Source organism: Schistocerca serialis, chromosome 3, assembly GCF_023864345.2.
Source record: "Schistocerca serialis cubense isolate TAMUIC-IGC-003099 chromosome 3, iqSchSeri2.2, whole genome shotgun sequence".
Taxonomy (NCBI): Eukaryota; Metazoa; Arthropoda; class Insecta; order Orthoptera; family Acrididae; genus Schistocerca; species Schistocerca serialis.
Window position 1 is genome coordinate 410,296,250 of NC_064640.1, and position 23,871 is coordinate 410,320,120.

A 23,871-nucleotide genomic window follows, 5' to 3' on the forward strand; every position below is an offset into this window, starting at 1 on the left:
GTTTGAGAAATATAACAGGTTGCCCGCACTTCGGTTCAGTCAGCGCAGAGCGCCGCCAGTCGGCCCGTGCTGTGTATCGCGTACGCGTCGGAATATGCGCTGGACCCACGCGACCCGTGCGGCACTTGCGTTTCGCGCTGTAGTGTCGTGTCACGTCACACGTGCTCTACGCGTCTCAATTTGCGCTTGGCCTTATAGGGTGATGAGATGATATTTGTACCGACTTTGCCTGTTGTACATGTAATGACTTCACTGTGCTACACTGACAAGAGAACATTCCAATCTGATATGTTGAAACCCGTCCTGCAATTTTTTTTATACAAGAAGAATGCACCAAAAGACACACAATGTCCAAATTTTAGCTACTAAGACACACTCCAATTTTTTTTTCTTTAACACTGAAAATTGCCAAATTCGTAGCTCGCCAGGCGGCTGGAGAAATGTACATCCCTGCAGTAGCTGTAGCAGACTAATTGCGCAACACAAGGGCACACATCGTTGGCTGACGGCACATTGGTAAACAGCTAACACGACACAATCTTTGAAAGTGAGAAGCTGTCACTTCATACTCGTTATTTACAGAGCGGTATGTAGTAAGCTCCTCCAATGATAAATAAATATACCGGTACTGGTTTTGTGAAGTGTGTTCTAATTTGTGCAAAATATTACAAGTGTCGCTATATTTTCTTTCTTTGAAAGTGAGGACTTGTCGGTTACATACTAGTTATTTACATAATGATGTGTATCACAAAAGTACTAAGAAGCAGCTCCCCTACTCCTACATAATGTGCTGGTCGTGTGAGATGTGTTGTAATTAGTGAGCAAAATTAAAATTCACTCTCAGTAAGCCGGCCGAAGTGGCGGAGCGGTTCTAGGCGCTACAGTCTGGAACCGCGCGACCGCTACTGTCGCAGGTTCGAATCCTGTCTCGGGCATGGATGTGTGTGATGTCCTTAGGTTAGTTAGGTTTAAGTAGTTCTAAGTTCTAGGGGACTGATGACCTCAGCTATTAAGTCCCATAGTGCTCAGAGTCATTTGAACCATTTGAACTCTCAGGAAAGTAGATTCTTCCTTTGCTCTTGAAATTAACTGCAACAACGAGAAAAAGTACCAGAATACTTTTCGTCTGCATATTTTTTTTGTTCGAAGACGTTCTTGCTTGATAAGAAAATCTAAAATAAATGGCTTGTGAGTGTTTCTTTTATACTTTACAGGCGGCTTAAAGTGCGACTAAGTCATCTATTACTTCATTTTCACATGTGTTAGTCCCTTCTCTTGTGTTTTCTGTTCTGACAGATAATCAATGTGTTTTGAATATTCACTCACATTTCCATGTTTTATTCTCAATTTTGTAAATTACTGACAATAACAAGTCCCACGCGCTCTCAGAAATGTGAAGGTAAATAATAAAATTTTTGCCAATGGTAGGACGCGAACTAAAATTATCGTAACTGGGATTTCCACTCTGCGCTGACCGCGTAGCACTTGACCCATTCATTACATCACAGTGATGTTATACACGTCAAAAATTTTACCTGTTTCATACAGTACTGAAAATGGTTCAAATGGCTCTGAGCACTATCGGACTTAAACATCTGAAGCATGTGTGGGAGTTGTTACATGACAATAACATCCCTGTAATGGACTGGCCTGCACAGAGTCCTGACCTGAATCCTATAGAACACCTTTGGGATTTTTTGGAATGCCAACTTCGTGCCAGGCCTGACTGACTGACATCGATACCTCTCCTTAGTGCAGCACTCCGTGAAGAATGGGCTGCCATTCCCCAAGAAACTTTCCAGCACCTGATTGAACATATGCCTGCTGGTTTTTCCAGCAGATACACTGGAATCTGCACTTTCATTTGTGGGCTAGAAATGGTGTTACACCCATTGTGCAAACTATTTGTTGTATTTTCAGCACATCTCATCATTTGCAAAATTCACTTATGCAGATCTTCTTGCAGCTGTAACAGCTGCAGCTTTGTCTGAACCCGTTTGGCATACTTACACCAAGTCACTGTTTGGCTTTGCACATTACCTAGGGTCTCTGCACTTTTCAGTGTTCCACAGGTCACCAGATTGAAGTAATGCTCCTTTATTCAATAATACTGGTCCAATGAATCAGTCATGTTTGGTTTAACTTATTTATTTCACACAGATAGGAAAATGCACCTTCACACGAACATGAGGAAACAAAGAACTGTCAAATGTAAAGACAAAGAGAAAACATAACAACAATAAGGTGTAACTGCAGTCCAAAGGACCATAAAATACATTTCTGAATCTTAATCCAAAGTCAGTGCTTCCAACATGGTGATAGAAATTATTCATTAATGTCCATGGATTAATCACCTGGAACATTTAGGGACCAGTTATGTAGAAAAGAGAAAATGTACATAAAAACAGTTACAAATCCACTCCACTCCACATGAATATGCATGCATTGCCCCCCCCCCCCCCCTTTTTCCCCTTACAAACACAAGTCAATATGTAGTCATGTGGTGCTGTGCACTTTTCCCTGTCCTCAGCGATTCATAGCCTATACATAATATTCCAACCTGCATTCCATTTTAACTGACATGTCTTGGCCTGTTGAAATTTTATACAATAATGGAAAGCCCTGGTAGAGTGTAAATAATTTAAAAAATTACAATAAGCTAGCAAAGTTTTCAGTCTTGTTTACATGGTTCAAATGGCTCTGAGCGCTATGGGACTTAACATCTGTGGTCATCAGTCCCCTAGAACTTAGAACTACTTAAACCTAACTAACCTAAGGACATCACACACATCCATGCCCGAGGCAGGATTCGAACCTGCGACCGTAAAAGCCGCGCGGTTCCGGACTGAGCTCCTAGAACCGCTAGACCACCACGGCTGGCTCTTGTTTACATGCTTGTCTAATAATTTACATCACAGTCACTCAGATATATATAAAAAAAAAACATTCAGGTTACTGGATTTGACAAGTAGCTGGTACCTTCAAATGTGCTTAACCCACTAAAAATATCTGTACAGAATTTTTTAGTGGATTAAGCACACCTGAAGAATGCAACCATTTGCCAAAACCAATAATGTGAATATTTTTTATATAGCTAAGTGATCATGATGTAATAAATTATTATACAAACATTTACAAAGCTTGCATACTTCCCGTTGGCAATACGTCAGACGAAAAACCTTGTTTATGTGCATTTCAATCACTCTGCACCTCTAGTATACTGTTCAAATTTTGTGAGATTAATGGTAGCTGCTTATTTGCTGTTTATTAAAAAAAACTTGCAGCATATTTGTCTCATCATAAAATAAAATGGAGGACACATGCTACACACTTGTATTCCCCTAAACTGAAGAGCTGATTCAAGATATCTAAGAGCTCTGATGTTAGCAGATGTATTCCTTCATTGTAAATCTAACACAAACTTTGTACACTGATAGGGGAAAAATGTAATGGGGCAGTATCATACACTTAGTTTGTTCAAGCTGAGTTCTTTTTCAGAAGTTAGGAAGACTCGGTTACTGACATCACTGGAAGCACCTTCTTGCTTTTCATCTTCATATGCTTAATTCTTCCGTTAACATGTGACTTTCCCTTTTGCTTGTTAGTAAGAAAACAGCATGCCTCTGGATGTGATATTGTGAAACAATGTATCTGTTACATACTTCTTGGAAATATGCATCAGATAAATTATTTCCTAATATCCCACAAGTTCTAGTAAGCACCTTCTTCCATTGCTTTTTCTGTCATATAAGTGGTATCCAATTTACATTTAATATTTTTCTTCTGGTTACATTCTTTACTATTGTTCAGAGTGTAGTGGAACTATCAGGGCAGATAATAAACTTCCTTGCATGATGTTTCTCATTTTCTCCTCTGTCCTCAGTATTAATTGCAGTTCTGCATTGCAATTTATTATGGGAGTCTCCAGGATAAACTCTGAAGAGATGTAAAGCTTAGACCATATAAAAGAATATGGTTCCAGCACAATGAAATTTTAAGAAACAATAATACTAATAGGTTCTACTAATACTAATACTGATACTATTGAGGTTCTTAAATTTATATCCCCAAACAGTCTATGCTATCTAAGTGATCCAAGTATGCCCCACATTTGCCACCCCTCAATTGCAGCAGTGACCTCTGCCACATCAGTCATAAAAAGGTATTATTTTTCACAGACTGAAGCTGTTTTGCAAATATGTTCCCAATAGATGACATGCATATCTCATTATGAGAAGAAGCCACCAGAGGCAGCTCATCTGCATATTTACTTGATATGTGATCAGTTCAATAGCCCCACTGTAACACCTTTAAATATGCAGGCAGTTAAGTTAATAATTAAATAATAAGTATAGAAACTGTAGAGTGGTTAGCAATTGTAGTTAAATGCAGTGTGAAGGGAACTTCTGGATGGATTAATATTGTGTGCTGCCCTGAATTCTCTAAACTTCAATTTATCTTTCACCATAATCAACTTAACAGCTGAATGCTCTGTGTATGCTTCACTGTCTGCTTCAAACATACTTATTGCTAGTACCTCTCTCTATTCTTCCAGGCTCTGCAGATGCCCTTGTGCATAACTTGCTGGACTAGCACTTATGAGAGAAAAGATGAGGCAGAGACTGGCACAGCCACAAAATAAGGGTATTTTCCAGAATTAAGCTTTCACTTTCTGCTAAAGTTCACACTGTTATGAAGTTCACACTGGCATGAAGTTCACACTGGCATGAAGTACACACTGTTATGAAGTTCGCACCGTTATGAAGTTTGCACCGTTATGAAGTTCGCACTGTTATGAAGTTTGCACTGTTATGAAGTTTGCACTGTTCAAGTAAACTGTGTGCTGGGTTAGAATGCAAAGCCAAATTTTTGTCTGACACACTGAGCCATTCTCCAACAAGTGCTAGTTCAACAAAGTATGTAGTATGCAATAGAGCTTGTGTTAAGAATAGAAGAATATGTTGAAGGTGATGGCAAGCTGAAGCTCTTACTACAAGTTGTGCTCAGATGGATCAGTCAGAATTTTGCTGGCTAAAAAGAATCTGAATTTGAAATAAATCTTTAATATGTCAGAAAATTTCATAACACTTTTCTGTAGAGTGAAAAATTTATTCTGCACGATGGATGATTTCTGCTAATTGTGAATTGATGCAGTTTACAGCATTCCTTTTGTATGAGACGAAACCTTGCTTTTTTCTCCTAGGCATTCAATTATCAACAGCAATTAACATACTGATGCAGTAAAAAGAGAATTGTATAGCACCCTGGTGAAGAAATGTTATTATTCTGTTGATGAATTTTTTAATGATCTGATCATCTGAGCAGAATAAAAGCAATAATAATAAATAATATTCAGATTTTATTGTGATTATATAAAAAATATTGTATTCTATGTATAGTTTATCATAGTTATAAGCTGACAAGTCTCCTGTACATAAAATCAATGATTTAACTTGTACATTATGAGACAATAAAATTCTGATTCTGATTCAATAGTGCTTTGTAGCATGGATAAAGGTTGTAGTAAAAGGAATGATTAAAACACTGCTTTGAGGGACCTTATACTCCAGAATATACTCAAGTATACATCACCAACTTAGTAAATCTCAAATGGCATTGTTGACTTACATGTCACCTCAGGCTTCAGCCATCTAGATCAGAAAGGTAAGTACAGGGTGATTACAATTAAAGTTAAACTTTCAATCCACTGTAGACATAACACCCCTGGTCATAATGACGTCAAACTGCAATGAAATATTATCGGAGAAGGGGGGAAATGTATGGCAGAAGAAAAATATTTACAAAATGTAGCAATAGATGGCACTGTAACCATCATAATTTAATATTGGTTGACTACATATGACGAATTAATCATACAACAATGCCTAAGGTGTACATTTGACACTAAACAAACTGTACTACTCAGTGTGCATGGGTGTACAGGTGTGATATGTTAGTTACGTAAGCCCATCCACCATGGCAAGGTCATATCACATCGGATGGGAAAAATTGGTGTTTAATTGTCCTGAGGCCAAAAACCACATAAAAAGCATCACTCATGTCAGTTTTAATTGTCCTGAGGCCAAAAACCGCATAAAATCATCAATAACATCGGTTTTTAATTGTCCTGAGGCCAAAAACCGCATGAAAACATCAATCAAAATCAGACCAGATTATTAATTTCCATGTGACTGGCACAAAACATGTTCAATATTCTGTACACCATTTTCTGCAACAAGTTGAAATTGAGAAACAGCATGTTCCACAACTGATCAAAGTGTTTCTGGGTTCATGTTCAAAATGTGTTGCGCAGTGCATGCCTTCAATCCAGCTAAGTCTGCAATTGCAACACTGAATATAACACCTTTCAGATAGCCCCACAGCCAGAAGTCACACAGATTAATATCAGGTGATTGGGATGGCCAGGCTGTAGGGAAATGGTGGTGATAATTACAGCATTTCCGAAATGGCGCTTGAGTAGCTGTTTAACTGGATTTGCAATGTGTGGAGGTGTGCCATCTTGCATAAAAATGATCCCATTCACATATCCACGCTGTTGGAGAGCTGGAATGATGTGGTTGTGCAAAAGACACTCATAGCGCTTGCCAGTGACGGTACAAGTAACAGGACCAGGAGCAGTTGTCTCTTCGAAAAAATATGGCCCTATGATAAATGGTGCCGTAAACTCACACCACACATTGTCCTTTTCAGGATGAAGTGGTGCTGGTTGATTTGCGTGTGGATTTTACATTGCCCATATTTGACAATTCTGTGTATCAATATCTCCTGTCAGATGGATGTGGGCTTCGTCTGTCCACAATCATTGTCCACTTCCATGCGAGCAAAAAGTTCTAAAGGAGAGGTCCTCTAGCTGGCTGGTCAACAGCAAGCGGTTTGTGGGGGTTAAAGGGACCAGACTACAAAGGCCATCGGTCCCTTGTTACACGACCATGAAAAGCCACAAGAAAGAAAAACAAGCAACGGAGGTAACAAGGGACGACACAGAACAAGAAAGACACAGACAAAGACCAGAAAAGAAGGAATTAAAAGTGCATAGAGTTGTACAGTGGTTGGCCAACCATGGAAACAAAAAGGAAACGCCAACCAACCACCAAGAGACACACTAAAAACCCCAATCTCAAACTGTGGGCCAAAGGTCACACTCAACACACAAAAGAGACAAACCCTCAGATTGAGCAATAAAAGCCCCCTGCTCCAATAATACTCAAAACTAAGCCTGCCACAGCAGCATCATCCATTAAAAGAGCATGGGGCGTATCAGGCAGTGCAAACATCTGTCTGAGTGCAGTTAAAAGCAGACAGTCCAACAAGATGCAGACCACTGTCAATGTCGATCCGCAGTGACATAGAGGCGGGGTCCCGCGGCGCAATAAATGACTGTGTGTCAGCCAGGTGTGGCCAATGCGTAGGCGGCAGAGTACAACAGAGTCCTTGCGAGAGGCCCACAATGAGGAGTGCCACACACCAGTAGTCTCCTTTATGACCCGAAGTTTGTTGGGTGAAGGGAGGGTGTGCCATTCATTACTTCAGGAACCAAGGACCTTCTGCCACAAAACTGACTGGAGATCACACTCCAAAAGGCCAATCTCCAGGTCTGATGCATCGACAGCCTGTTTGGCCAGCCCATCAACCTGTTCATTACCTGGGATGCCGACATGAGCCGAGGTCCACACAAAGACCACGGAGCGGCCGCAATGGGCAAGAGTATGGAGGGACTCCTGGATAGCCATCACCAGACAAGAGTGAGGAAAACACTGGTCGATAGCTCGTAAACCGCTCAGGGAGTCACTGCAGATGATGAAGGACCCACCTGAGCAGGTGCGGAGATACTCTACGGCGTGAGAGATGGCTACCAGCTCTGCAGTGAAAACACTGCAGCCAGCCAGCAGCCAGCCGGCAATAAGCGTTGTTCAGAATGATCCCAAAGAGTAATAGCATAACCAACTTGACCAGCAACCATTGAACCATTGGTATAGACCAAGTCAGAGCCGCGAAACGCGGCAAGAATGGAAAGAAAGCAGCGGTGGAGAGCCTCAGGAGGGACTGAGTCCTTCGGGCCCTGTGCCAAATCCAGCTGAAGGCATGGGTGGGGCACACACCACAGGGGTATATGTAAATTGGGCCAGAAGAGAGGTGGGAGGGGGAAAACTCAAGCCCTGAGAGAAGAGCCCAGAAGCGAACCACGATCATACACCCAGACTGGGGCCGAGATTCGGGAAGATGGACGACCGAGTTGGGGAACAGGAGACAGTAATTTGCATGCCCGGGCAAGCTACAAACATGTTCACCATAAGCGGCCAGTAGTCATTGATGCCAGATCCACAATGGAGGGACACCAGCCTCCACAAGTATGCTGTTTACTAGGCTTGTGCGGAAAGCGCCAGCTGTGAGTTCGATTCCACAGTCAAGTATGGGGTCAAGCAACTGCAACACGGAAGGTGATGCCGAACCATAGGCTAGGCTCCCATAATCGAGATGGGACTGAATCAACACCTGATACAGTCGTAGAAAGGTAGACCAATCGGCACCCCAGCTGGTGTGACTCAAGCAACGGAGAGTGTTAAGATGCCGCCATCACGTTTGTTTAGGCTGCTGAAGATGAGGGAGCCAAGTCAAGCGGGCATCAAAAAGCAATCCCAAAAACCGATGCATATCCACCACAGCAAGAGGTTCACCATCAAGATAAAGCCGTGGCTCAGGGTGAACAGTGCAAAGCCGGCAGAAATGCATGACGCAGGTCTTGGTGGCCAAGAACTGGAAGCCGTGCATGACAGCCCAAGACTGCACCCTGCGGATAGCACCCTGTAGCTGCCGTTCAGCAACTGCAATGCCATTGGAGCTATAGTATAGGCAAAAGTCATCAGCATACAAAGAAGCCAATACGGACATTCCCACAGCTGCAGCTAGCCCATTGATGGCAATTAAAAACAGGCAGACACTCAAGACAGAGCCTTGCGGCACCCCATTCTCCTGGAGGAACTATGGGAGGAACGAACTTGCACGCGGAAGGAATGAAGTGACAGAAAATTTTGAATAAAACTTTGGAACGGACCCCTAAGACCACACCCATGAAGTGTGGTGAGGATGTGATGTCACCACATTGTATCGTACGTCTTCTGCATGTCAAAACAGACGGCAACCAGATGCTGTGCAGATGGCAGACTCCAGGCAGACCAGATTATTAGTTGCAGAGTGAAACTTACGAAACCCATCCTGGGACGGAGCCAGAAGGCCCCAAGACTCAAGTAGCCAACTCAACTTCCAGCTCACCATGCGTTAGAGCAACTTTCATATAACATTGGTGAGGCTAATGGGATGGTAGCTGTCCACCTCCAGGGGGTTCTTGCCAGGCTTCAACACTGGGATGATAATGCTTTACCGCCACTGAGACGGGAACTCACCCTCAACCCTGATATGGTCAAGGAGGTGTCGCTGGCATTCCACCGAGAGGTGTTTGAGCATCTGATAATGGATGCAATCCTGCCGTATCAGGGCAAGCGGCTAGCACACTTTGTAATTACCACTCACTGAATGGAGCATTGTTCGATTCAGGGTGGCGCATATGGAATGAAAGGCTCTGATATTCCAACCCCTCTTTCAGGGAGCGGAAGGCCAGTGGGTAATTCATAGTAGTGGAACTCTAAGCATAATGCTCTACTAAGAGTTCTCCAATTGTGTCTGATTCAATACAGACTGCTCCATTCAAGAAAACCCCTGGGACGCTGCCAGGGGTCTGATATCCATAGAGTCACGTAATCTTGGTCCAAACCTGTGATGGAGAGGTACAGATACCAATGGTGAAGACATACTGTTCCCAACACTCCTGCTTCCATCAGCGAATAAGGCGTAGGGCTCGGGCACAGAGCCACTTAAAAGTAATGAGGTGTTCCAGTGACGGGTGCCACTTATGACATTGGAGAGCCCACCCGTGATCTCTAATCACCTCAGCAATCTCCAGTAACCACCAACGCCTACGCTGAGGGGACCCGGAAGAACAGGGAATTGCAGATTCCACTGCAGAAACTATGCTGGTGGCGATCGTGTGAACTACTACATCAATGGCGTCATGAGAAAGAGGCTCAATAGTGGCAGTGGAGGTTAATGAGTCCCAGTTGGCCTTATTCAAAGCCCATCTGGGGAGGCACCCAGAAGAGTGATGCTGTGGCAGTGACAGAGAGATCGGAAAGTGGCCACTACTGCACAAGTTGTCATGCACACTCCATTGGACAGAAGGCTAGGGGTGCAGACCAAAAGGTCGATGGCTGAGTATGTGCCATGCGCCACACTGAAATATGTGAAGACACCATTATTTAAGAGGGAAAGGTCGAGCTTTGCCAACACTTGCTCAATGACAGTGCCTCAGCCTGTTGCCACCAATCCACCCCACAAAGGGTTATGGGCGTTAAAGTCGCCCAGTAACAGAAAAGGTGGCGGCAGTTGGGCTATCAGCGCAGCCAATACATGCTGTGAGACATCACCATCCAGTGGAAGATAGATACTGCAGACTGTAACAGCCTGAGGCGTTCACATCTGAACAGTGACAGCCTCTAAAGGTGTTGAAGAGTTACACACTCGCTGTAAAGAGAGTTAAGGACGAAGATGCAAACTCCGCCAGATATCCTGCATAAGCTGTCCAATTCTTGTAATAACCCTGATAGCCACAAAGGGCGGGGGTTCGCATTGTCGGAACCCAAGTTTCCTGGAGAGCAATGCAGAAGAAAGGGTGAAGGCTGATAAGCTGTAGGGGCTCAGAAAGGTGGTGGAAAAAACCGCTGCATTTCCACTGGAGAATAACATTGTCTGTGTCCAAAAAAGGCGTGAAGGGACCAAGGAGGCAGATTACGTCATTGGGTCACCTGATGCCACTGATTGAGTACCTGTGTGAGCGACATCCATTGTGTCCGAAGGTCCTGCGAGATCTAGGCCCTCAGCAGATGCCAGAATCTCCACCTCATCCTCAGATGCATAACTGTGGAATGGGTGCTACCGAAAGGTCTGGATTCTTGGATACCTTCTGCTTTTTTGGCTTCTCTCGTTGTTCCTTCGGTGGTTCTGGCTGGGAGGACTTCACTGCGTCAGTCTCAGGGACTGAGGAGAACCATGAAGCCCTGTGACCAGCTACCTGTGGTTGCTTCAGCCACTGGTGGGTGTCCGCTTTTCCACTGGTCATAACCCGGGAAGGGAGTGACCCAAGGGACCCCTTTCTGGCAAGAGAAGCCAAAGAAGACTTCCACTTCTCCAGCTGAGAAGTGAGGACTGATGTCCCCGATGGTTGGGAGGGTGTAGCTCCTGAAGTAGGTGGTGCACGTGCAACAGGGAGGGAAGTGTCCCCCCTACCATCAAGGGGGCAGGTGGAGTCTGACAGCTCTGAGAGCCAACTGTATGTGATGAAATGGGAGATGGTAGACCTGTTGTCACAGCAGCGGCGTAAGTAGGTGTCATATGCACAGGATGGAGTCACTCATATTTTCACTTAGCCTCAGTGTAGGTCAGGCAGTCCAGGATCTTGTATTCCATTATCTTCCGTTCTTTCTGTAGAATCCTACAGTCAGCGAGCAAGAGAAATGGTGCTCTCCACAGTTAACACAGATTTGAGGTGGGGCACATGGAGTATTGGGATGCGAAGGATGTCCACCATCTTTACATGTGACGCTGGAAGTAGACCAAGAAGACATATGGCCAAACTTCCCGCATTTAAAATACTGCATCAGGGGAGGGATATATGGCTTCACATTACAGTGGTAAACCATCACCTTGACCTTTACAGGTAAATTGTCACCCTCGAAGGCCACAATGAAGGCACCGGTGGCAACCTGATTATCCCTCACGCCCCGATGGATGCGCCAGATGAAGTGAACACCCTGTCGTTCTAAGTTGGCACGCAGTTCATTGTGAGACTGCAAAAGAAGATCCCTATGGAATATAAGACTCTGAACCATTTTCGAGCTCTCATGGGGCGAGATGGAAACAGAAACATCCTCCAGCTTGTCACAGGTGAGGAGTGCCCGTGACTGGGCAGAGGATGCTGTTTTGATGAAGATTGACCCAGAGTGCATTTTGGACAAGCCCACCACCTCCCCAAACTTGTCCTCTAAATGCTCCACAAAAAACTGAGGTTTCATTGACATGAATGAATCCCCATAACTCGCATTCAGAGGTACTGGGGAAAATAAGTATTGCTGCCATCCTTAGCCTTTCGTTCCTCCCAAGGTGTGGCCAGAGAGGGGAACGATTTGGGGTCATACTTCTGTGCATCTAAGTGAGCCCTCGAGCGCTTAGAGACTGATGGTGGCTGGCCACCAGCAAGAGATGATGTACCACGCTTCATTGCGTGATGCCACCCACACCGACCAAGGGCCCTCTCCATGGGTGCCACCCAGCCTCAGCAAGGGCCACCTGGCAGGATGGCCATTGCCGGGAGTCCAAATGCCACACGGAGATAGGCATCCACTCCTTGGTATATGTGGGGAGTCAATGGCGCAGGCATCAGGGGGTTGTCAGGGGGCTACAACCAACAGGGTACATGGCGGCCCCACCACAACAGACTGGCTACCATGCTGGATATCATGTGCAAAGAAGTCCAGGGTCGTCGTCAGCGCAGAATGCGACACTGCATAGTGCATGGCGGAAACCGCACCCAGAAATGTATCCTCGCCAAAGAGATGGAGAATGAGTGGGACTGAAATGCAACAATGGGAAAGGGGGCTAAAGATCTCAATGCACTATGGACATGATGCACCATGTAAGGCACCCTTCCCCAGTTGGCTCACTCTTTGGAAAAATTTTGAAGAATGGAGGTCAAACCCTACAGGGGACCAACACATGTGTGAGACTCCATTTAGTCACCTCTTACAACAGGCAGGAATACCGTGGGCCAATTCTAACCCCAGAACCCGCAGGGGGGGAGGTCAACAGCAACGTCTAATGTTCGGGCAATTGTCCATGCACTACACATTTGCACACCACCACTCATCTCCTCCTGCATTGCTGTGGCCACTGCTTCCACTGATGTTGAATCAATTTGTTTCCTCCCTTTACCAGGCTGCACACCAAATTCGGATTTCCTTATCATTTTCTCCATACCCACGGCAGTCATCAGACCAACGCCTTTTTTGAAACCCTTCAGTGTCTGGAACTTCTTCAGAGTGACGTGTGCACAGTCATCATTCTGGTAATACAGCTTTAAAAGCTGAGTGCGATCCTGCATTGAGAGAGTCATGGCAAATGTCACAGACATGAAAGGAGGAAAAGCCGTGTACCTGGCATGTTTATACCAACTTCAATGGGTTGTGCGCATGACAGGTGTTTTCATTTACGTATTCTGACACATACAATGCCATCTAGTGGTCAGTTTTCACACTATTTTCTTTCTTCTGCCGTACGTTTTCCCCCTTCTCCAATAATATTCTGTTGCAATTTGACGTCATTCTGACCAGTGGTGTTATTTCTAGTGCGTTTTAAAAGTTTAACTTTAATTATAATCACCCTGTACTTTGTGTGTGTCACTATGATGAATGAATCTTGGTGCTGATGAGAAAGAGAAAGAGAGAGAGAGAGAGAGAGAGAGAGAGAGAGAGAGAGAGAGAGGGGGGGGGGGGGGGGAGGGAGAGATGGATGAGGGAAACTGTTGGCATTAATGCCTTGCCAGCTCCTGTAGAATGACAATGGGCAGACCGCCATGATTAATATTCCTTTGTGACCACGAGACCACCATCAAAAGTTTGTATGACCTCATTTCTGACTCACAGCAAAGAGCTTTAGAATTGAATCTAAGGCACTGGAGCACAGTTTGGTAACTTGGAATTTTGTGATACAAATTGCTTCATACTTTCACCACTAAGGCTCAATCTAGTTATCTCCGGGTTTAGTGTGATTTCACCCATCCATTCCTCCTTGTGTTTCATAGATCCCACCAAGAAAGACAACCTGCAGGGATGTGGAATGAGTCAAAGTATACATTAACAAAAGAAAAGCATATTGGAAAAGCTTAACATGTATATTTATTAATAATAATATAGTATCCCTAGGCTAATTTTAATCAAGTAAATTACAACGAAAGATGCTACTTTGAATAAAGCAGCTGCCTCCTCAGTGATAATAAATACCCACTTTTTATCTGATATTGGTAACTTAATATTTACTTGTTTGCAATGATATTTCAGCAACCAGCTTGCCCTTTTTGCAATGAATTCAAATTACAAGTGGTCAATGAAATAAAAAAATATATGAACATTTCCTCCAGACAATGCTTGCAAAAGCAGAAACTCTGCCAAGTGCATCATCTCACCAAATGTTCTTACTATGTGCAAATTTCACTCACTAAATCTCTGAAACAAGGAAAGTAAGAGCTCCAAGCATATTTAGTACATTAAAATCTGCCAAAAGGAGGTACAATTACAATTTAACTTGCAGGTGAATTGTAAAGGAGTTTCCTTTGAGTGTCACTTTGGATCATTTGTAGGAACATAGACTTCCTGTAGGCCAGGTGAAGGGTTAAGAATTGCAGTGCCAGTCATGTTGTCTGTCTACATTTTGAAGTAGCTTTTTGGTGAGGTAGTAAGGAAAAGATTAAGAATATTAAAGGAATATATCTCTTAATTTATTTGGGACTGTTTAGGGCACATTGAACTCTATGAGTGAAACGTTAATAGTCCATTCTGCCTTCTGATGTTAGATGAGGAGTTGGACGAATAAAGGAGCAATGATACTGACACACAAGTTGCTCTCGTACTTGTAAGTTAATAGACTCTTTGCAGCTTATTCACTCTGTGTTGTTTACCCATTTTCATTACTGAGAGCTTTCACAAAAATATTTGTGGAACTAATTCATGAAAAGTATTGTCATTTTCATTGTGTACTGTGATTTTATAGTTGATTTCACACTCTGAATTTTGTATAAAAGACACTGAAAAGACAATTATATGTCAATGCACAGCTAAAAAATAGAATGACAGCAGAAGCAGTTACCATGTAGACGTCTTCCCATTAGCAGACCAAAACAAACTATTGTTAATAAAACCCCACAACCAAAGTATGTTCATATGATCGTCACCTATCTCCGTAAATTACTAGCAGCAAACAGCGGATGAATATAACAAACTCTGAAATGTGTTATTACTAGCAGCAAAAAGTGGATGAATATAACAAGCTCTGCAATGTGTTTTAAGTCTAACTCCAGCATTAAGAATTATCATTTAAAATGTCCCAGAGTGCCCATGTGTTGGTTACAGATTCACTTAACCTTAATGTGAAAGAAAATATTCAAAAGATGCAACCATTACTTACTTAGACAGGAAATTCCATCCTTCTTTACCACCCCCCCCCCCCCCCCTTCTCCAACAAATTTCTTGCAACCTCTCTTTTCAATTTTATTTACACAAATTATTATTTATGTTGACGAGAATAAGTTTGTGTGATGGATAGCTAACAATGGGATGAAATTATCTTAATTTATAAGAGGTCAATTATTTTCAATGGTATTTGTGTTCTATGCAGCCATTCTGCATTGCATCTTGTAATTTTGCTTATGTTACCTCTATCATCCCCCTCATTTTTATTACTTTCTTATTTATTAAAAATGCCAACTCACTCAACCTATTTTAAATGCTGCATTAAGGTTTCATGCTGAACTATCATCCTTTACAGAGAGCTTAAGGTGGTATTTTACACTTTGAGCAAAACTCTCTGGATACCAGTCTCTGGTAACAGTTTCATCCAACACAATGGTGTGCCCTTTCTACTTTTTCAAATCTATTCACTGTAAGCATTTTGTAAAATCACTACACTCCACAATGCTTTTTGATCCCTTTCAAAGTCTTTACAGAAAAGGTCCAATTTAATTCTTGGTTAATTATATACCACATGCTCTCACAAAACTATTTTATCATTCTCCTAATAGAGGAGAGAAGCAAACCTGTGGTGTCTGACCATGTAAAGTGATAAATGTAATTACACCTGTGCCAGTCCTCTGACAGCTGCTTCTATCAACATTTAGCAATGCACAACCTGACGCCCCACTTTTTTCAAACACCTTTCTTCCATGGAGCTACTCCACTTTCAGATGTAGCAAATATTCTAAATGCAATGAAATATTTTAATGAGATTGTTGTTTTACTGTGTATCATAAGCTGATTATTCTGTGCATAGTTGTCAGTTTGTTTTGTGATGTTATTTACTGATTGTTGTGATTCATGCTTACTGTCCCCTTTTAATGGAATTTTGATGTCATCTACAAATACAGGGTAATTCCGTGACAATGTTACAAACTTTGAGGGCTGATGGAGAAGGCTAAATGTATCAGTTTGAGGTAAGGTACCATAGCCCTGAAATGACCAAGAAGAAAGGTATAAGTAAAGATCTGCTTAATTTATGCCTTAGCCTTGCACAGCACTCAAACTGAGGGGCCCAACTTCCAAACGCTTATCATGACTTACAGAATTCTCACTGAATACTCACTGATACCTTCAGGTAATTTCTCCTGTTGACGGACAAGTAATGGCCTTTGTAACTTGATAGCAAAAGGGACCAAAAATCCTAAGTCTACAATATAGTAATAATGAATTTCATTTGCTGCACAAGTTTCACAAGGTACTACTTTTACAACAGTTGTTCCAAATGACATCCCCAAGCATCAATTCAGGCATGGCATCATCAAAGTTCTGTGATACCCATTTTAATATCCCTGGTGTTGTTTGAACAGTGTCATAGGCAATGAGAATTCTTGTCAGTAGATCCTCTTCATTCTCGACAGGTGTCTCGCATAAAAGGCTTTCCACATGGCCCCACAAGAAGAAATCAAGGGGGATGAGCTCCAGGCGAATGTACTGGCCATGAAACAGGACCTCCTCTACCTGCACACTTTTCAGGCAATGTCTGATCCAGGTGTTTATAAACCCTCAGTTTAAGGTGAGGTGGGCTTGCATCATGTTGGAACCACATCTGGTGACGAAGAACAAGTGGGACAGTTCCAGCAGCCTGGGTAGTATGTCTCTTTGTATACTGGTGCACTTAAGCAGGGAGAAAAAAAGAAACAGGCCCAGTGCATAAACACTGACTGTGCCTGTCCGCACATTGACTGATAATCTGTGCTGGTGGCTCTTCACAACTATAGCATTGAGATTCTCACCCTGACACAACTATTGTGACTATTTAGCATTCCACCTTTGGGGTGAAACAGGATTCATCTGTGAAAAGCACAAATGCAAGAAAGTGAGGATAGACTGTGAGGTGATGCAAGAAACATTGTCTGAACTTGACATGAGATATAAAGTCAGCAGGAGTCTAAGTATGCACTTTCTGTGGGAGGTAGCTACACTTACTGTAACACTCAACGCACAGTACTCTGCAAAACATTCATTTTACATGCAACTGGTCGGGTGATGATTGAAAGTGTCTCATCCTCTTGTGCAAGCAAATTGGGAGTCCATGTAATTAATTGTCTTCCTTGGCTGTTTTACTGTGATACCAATTGCCCTGTTCCACATAATTTTTGGAACAGTCTAGAAGTTGTGGTGTGAGCCAGATGTCTTCTATGTGAATATTTGATCCTGTACGATCTTTCCACTTCTCTGGTACTTCCATTTGCTTACCCATACATGAAAATCATACCTGTAAATTCCATCACCTGGTGCTATTCGATTTGGTTAGTGATGATCAGTGTTAGTACTTCAACCTCTAAACACAGACTTCAGTCTACTACAGTACAGATATTGTGCACCAGGACTGGTCATCTCAGTACACAATATGCCATGGTTCAAATGGCTCTGAGCACTATGGGACTTAATATCTTAGGTCATCAGTCCCCTAGAACTTAGAACTACTTAAACCTAACTAACCTAAGGACATCACACACATCCATGCCCGAGGCAGGATTCGAACCTGCGACTGTAGCAGTCCCGCGGTTCCGGACTGTAGCGCCTAGAACCACATGGCCACCACAGCCGGCACACAATATGCCATCTGCATTGGATTAGCTGAGATACTATCTCAACCTCTACATGTAAGTGCTCCTCAGCATTGCTACCCTACAGTTTTAGTGACAACAGTACTGGTACATGTATACCACAGTCAGAGGTATCAGAATGATTTCCACTTATAACTTTCAAGTCAGTCATTTCTGGACCAAGGTCCCCACCTCAAATTGGTATATTTACTCTTGTCCATTATCCCTGGAAGTTTGTAACATCATTGCGGAAGCACCCTGCATAATACTTTCATGAGCACTCATATTTAAATATACATTGTTAATGTACAAAAGGAACAGATGTGGTCCCATTACTGGTCACTGAGGTATACCATACTTAATTAGATTCAAATCTGATAAGTGTTCAGAAATAGTTTTAAGGTAGACATTACTGTGCTACATGCTTACTGCTTGTTTATGACTACTCAGGACGAAGCTTATCCAACTGTGGGACAGAACTTGAATACCATACTGTTCAAGTTTTGACAGCTGAATCTTAAGGTACATCCTATCATAAGTTTTCAGTAGATCAACAAATACTCCTTTTGTTTTGTGTTTCATGTCTGTCAGACTCAGTATTCATTTACTACATTCAAAAGTGGCTATTGTTGTTGACCACTTATTACTGAACCCTTTGTAGTTCATTACATAGGATTTTCCTTTTTATTTATGAATTCTGTAAGTCTGTCACAGACATTTTTAAGAAATATTTTTGAAATGCAAAAGGAAACTGTAATGGGCTTGTAGTTGTTTACATTATCTCTTCCATCTTTTTTATGAATTTGAATTACCTTAGACATTTTCAGTACATCACAAAAAGTGCCCCTTCCACCCCCATTAACCATGGGCCCTGCCAAATTCAGTGGCTTGCGTGCCTCTGTGATACAGACAGCCACACTTTAGGTGCAACCATATCAGAGGAGTAATTGTGTATGATGATGATGTGTGGTTTGTGGGGCACTCAACTACATGGTTATCAGTGCCCATACAAATTTCCAACCTTTGCTCAGTCCAAACTTGCCACTTTCATGAAGAGTAACTGTGCAGAGGCCAGACAAACATATGACTGCTGCAGAGGGGCTGCAGTGTTTTTAGCAGTTGCAGGGGCACCAGTCTGAATGATTGACTGATCTGGTCTTATAACATCAGCCAACACAGCTTTGCTATGATGGTACTGCGAAAGTCTGAAAGCAAGGGGCAACTAAAGCCATTATATTTCCCGAGGACTCACAGCTGTTCTGTATGTCTTAATGGTGATATCCTCCTGGGTGAAATAACCAGGAGGAAAATAGTTATCATCTGGATCTCCAGATGGGGACTATTCAAGAAGATATTTTCATCAGAAGAAACAAAAGTGACATCTGGATCAGAGTGTCGAATGTTTGGGTAGGTAGGTGAGATAATTTTAAAAAGGAAATGGATAGGCTGAAATTAGGTATAGCAGGAAGTAGTGAAGGGTGGTGGCAGGTAGAACAAGACTTGCTGGTCAAGGTAGGGCTGTCAACACAGAATCAGATAGGTGTAATACAGAAGTAGGTCTAATGATGAATAAGAAAAGAGGAATGTGATAAAGTTGCTACGAGCAGTGTCGTGAATCCATTATAGCAGCTGACATAGACATGAATGCAACATCCACCATAGTAGTACATAGACATGAATGCAACATCCACCATAGTAGTACAAGTTCATATGCTTGCTAGCTCAGCAGATGACGATGAGGTTGAAATGATCTTGACAAAAAGGAGGACACATTTTGAGGTGTCAAGAAACTGTCAGTTTGGTAAGTGAGTGCAAATGGATGTAGGCTGCAGCAGTTATGCAGAGATAAAAAGGCTTGTGTGCAAGTTAGACTACAGGGTTTGTCCATAAAGTAAAGAAACTGGCCACTGAACAGTACTCCAGTTGCCAGCAGCATGCTCCCTGGTGGGGGGGATTTGTGGTGGAAGATCTAAGTTATACAACACATCAGGTGGCAGTCGCATCCAAACACTGACACAGTGAGGATCACACGTGGCACAAGAAGCTGTTTTTGAATTTTTGTCATGGCAGAAAATGTGAAAAATGGAGCTTTCTCTGAAGCAGCATTACACAATTAAATTCTGCTTTCACCTGGGAAAAACTGCTTCTGAGATGCTTGCCATGGTTAAGGAGGCTTGCAAATATGACACCCTGTCAAGACCCAGGTTTTATGGTGGTTCAGTGAGTTCAAGAACAGACGGGAGACCACTGAAGACATGGAGCAATCTGGATGCTCTGCAACAAGTGGTCTGGATGAAAATGTTGAAGGTTTGTGTGAAACTGGTGCCAAATATGTTGAGAGCTGAGCAAAAACAATGATGAGGTGACATTTTCTGAAAGATGTTGGAGCAGTTAAAAAGTGAACCAGGCTATTTAGACAACATAATAACAGGTGATGTATAATTGTGTTACAGTATGACCCCAAAACCAAGTGCCAAAGCTCGGAGTGTTACACTTCAATTTTTTGAAGCCCCAAGAATGCAAGAATGTTGAAGTCCAAGGTCAAGACAATCTTCATTGTCTTTTTTTGACAAGCATCAGGTGATCCACAAGGAATTTGTACCTCCAGGACAAACCGCCAATGCCATTTTCTGCCAAGAAGACCTTTAATACCTGTACATAGCCTTCAAACGGAAACAACTGGAGAATGCCAACCCCCAGAACTGCACCACGACAATGCTCCAACCCACACCACTTTCTTTGAGACCAACTACTTGGCCCAGATAGGGGTTAGAACCTCACTGCAGCCACCATACAGCCTCAATATGAGCCCACTAGACTTTTTTCCCCAAAGCTCAAGAGATGCCTGAAAGGTCACCATTTTGATGATATTCCCACCATCCAACAAGTGTCAGGGAGTCTCTGAAAGAGGTTACCGCAGCTGACTTCCAGGGAACCTTTGCAATGTTGGCAGCAGTGTATCTATGCCCAAGGAGACTAGTTTGAAGAATTTAGATAGTATATACCAACTGGATCAATAAATTCCTTATACCAGACCAAGTATGATTACTTTACAGACAAACCCTATAACATGGAGAGCTGCATGAAACCAGTCTTAGGGCTGAAGAATACAACAGCAACAACAACAATAAAAACAGTGAGCAGTCACATATGTGAGTAACTGGTTCAGTTACATTTAGAGCCCTCTTTTTTAAGATTGTTGAATGGTCACCATCAATACCTGTGGAGGTGGAGTCTCCTAGTCCTTTAACTGTATCTGCTACATCATTTTGTGTGACAGTGCTGATTTACATTGACCTATTACATACAATTATCTTATAGTTGTTGGATTGGGTACTCTTATTTTTGTTTGATTTTATCATATTATCCACAACACCAATTTGTAAGGTGATGCCATCATATACAGTAGTGGCCCATATGAGGGACTCACAATGGACATTGCACTCCACTTTGTATCATCTACTGCAGAGATGAACAACTTGCTGAATTCAAGTGTCTGCTCAGGCTCTGATCATGAGCAGAGTAGTTGCAGCATGGCTGGGATTGAGGGAAATGCATGTACACCATATGAGTGTGACAACATGGGAGAAGAACCAACTGTGAAATAGGGGGGGGGAGGGGGGGGAGGAGGGTCACAGTTCACAGTTCTGTCAGCAGTGCCATCTAATAGCAGCAATGGTGAGTTGGCATTGTGTAATACTGACAATGACTGACAATGTCTTCACCTTTCAGTCCACAGTGCAAGGACAACAAAGGACTTTTATACAAAAAGTTCAATTTACAAAGACATTACATGTCTTACCATGTCAAAGAATACAGAAATGGAAAATGCAAAGTGCTGTGGTGACATAAACAGCTACCAGCAAACATACATCAGGCAGCAGCACCAATGCCTGCACGCCAGCAGACCAGAGGCTACAAGAAACTCAAGCTGGTAAGCTGTACCACCAGCACACCGGGACACACACGCAGTTACAATCGGTGTGTGCAGGCAAAACAGTTTCCTACTTCCATGGAAATCGATTGGAGCCAATTACACATGGGTATCACTCCATGAGGCAATTATTTAGGCTCACTCTCCAGCTCCAGAAGTCAATTCCAGTGCAGTGAACAGTGACAGAAAGACTTTGCCATGACATCACTTGCTACAATGTGGATGCCTCTCCACTCCCCATGTCACTGAGGGACCAGACTTCATTAACGTAATGGTGCCATGCCGGGAAGCTTTGGTATACTCTGCTTCACTACTACTTCACCACTTTGACTGTGTCAGACTTAGTGGTGGTAGCATTTGTACAAACTTAGTCAATTTCTCTGGTCCTCTCTCTGTTCAGAAGAGATCTCCACAGGATTCATGGCATCAATTTCCTCCTGTACTGCTTCAGACATTAGTCAAGTCCATGCACATCGTCTTGCGGCACTTCTGTGTGCTAGGGGGGGGGGGAGGGGGGGGGCAGCTGCACAATATTTGGCAGGTGTACCAGTTTCTTTGGTTCTTCAGTTGCCCTTTATTTTGTTATTCAGGGTGCTCTGAATACTCTTGCTGCTAATGCATGTTACCACTGGAAGGTAATTTAAGAAGACACTAAGTCTACACTGTCAGGATGTTTCAGAACAGTGCATATTTTTCTACAGAGTGAAAGATTCATTCTGGAAATAACACCTACACTGTGGCTAAGTTAGTCCTTGGCAAAATCTTTTCTTCCAGGAATGCTAGTCCAGGAATAAAAGAGAGCTTCTCTGAAGTTGAGAAAGTAGGAAAAAAGTACTTTCTGAATTGAAGCTATGAAGGTGGGTCATGAGTCATGCTACTTCAGTTACATACTTGACCCCCTATTCCATAGGCATTTAGTTTGTTTACAAGGCAGAAATGGGAGAATGTGCAGAAGGCTTCTCATCAGAATGAGGCCTTTTCCCCCCTTCCCTCCCCCCCTCCCCCCTCTCTAGAGAACAGTTGCAAGTTAATACACTATTGCATACTAACTAATCACTGAGCATGGTGCCTTAGGGGTTAAGACTTTGGACTCACATTTAGAACAACTGGGTTTCAAATTACCACCTGCTCATTCAAATTTTGGTTTTCCATAGTTTCCCTAAATCACTTAAGTCAAATGAGGGGATGATCCCTTCAAAAAGGACATCCTTTCAGAAATTTTAACATGTACTCTGCCTCTAATGACCTCACCATTGATGGGACATGAAACTGTAACTTCCCTCTTTTCCATTAAATCTATAATATGAGTCTGAGTCTGTCATAAATTAAAACATTGAGCTGAACCATGTGTTAAACATGGGTACTTCCATTGTGAGGAAACTGCAGGTACACTTCATGGACTGGCTCAAAGCCTCATCCTACCACTAGCTTCATCCATTCCTCAGTAGAAGCTCTCTCCTGATGCTGTGAGCCTAGCAACTCCAGAAGAATGTGTATGTTGGGGAGTTTGGCTTCTCCACATTCCCAGTGTTATTTTTGAGAGAAAATTCTTCTACCATTTGAGGAGTGTAAGCTGTATTGGTTACTTTGCAAAGAATAGAAGAATTTGATCTCAGTAACAACAATTTCACAATTGTTCAGCAGCCAAAGTTCCTAACATAACAATTTTTGCAGAGTTACTAATGTCTAAGAATTGTGGGAGAACCTCTATAGAATTCAGAAGAAATGAGGAGAATCATTTGGCAGGTTTAAGTTCAGTGTGGATCCATGAAGTGTTTTCAGAAGAACAGTTTGTAGTACTGCACCTACGAAAGACAGGTATGTAGATTAAAGTCTTAATCTGACACACTTTTAACTTGACATGCACTATTAGCACTATGCAAAGAGCAGAATTCAATTTACGTATGGGTCACTTAAGTTTGGTGATCTGCCAAACTCTGAATAAGCCTTGTGATTTTATCACATTAGATGTGTG

At 42.7% G+C, this 23,871-nt stretch overlaps 1 protein-coding gene across 2 annotated transcripts in view; it reads right to left on the reverse strand.

The window, feature by feature from the left end:
* The window catches only part of LOC126470273 (probable cytochrome P450 CYP44), a 279,280-nt gene that overhangs the window by 6,518 nt on the left and 248,891 nt on the right, over window positions 1-23,871 (reverse strand). The gene's annotated exons all lie outside the window — the stretch shown is intronic.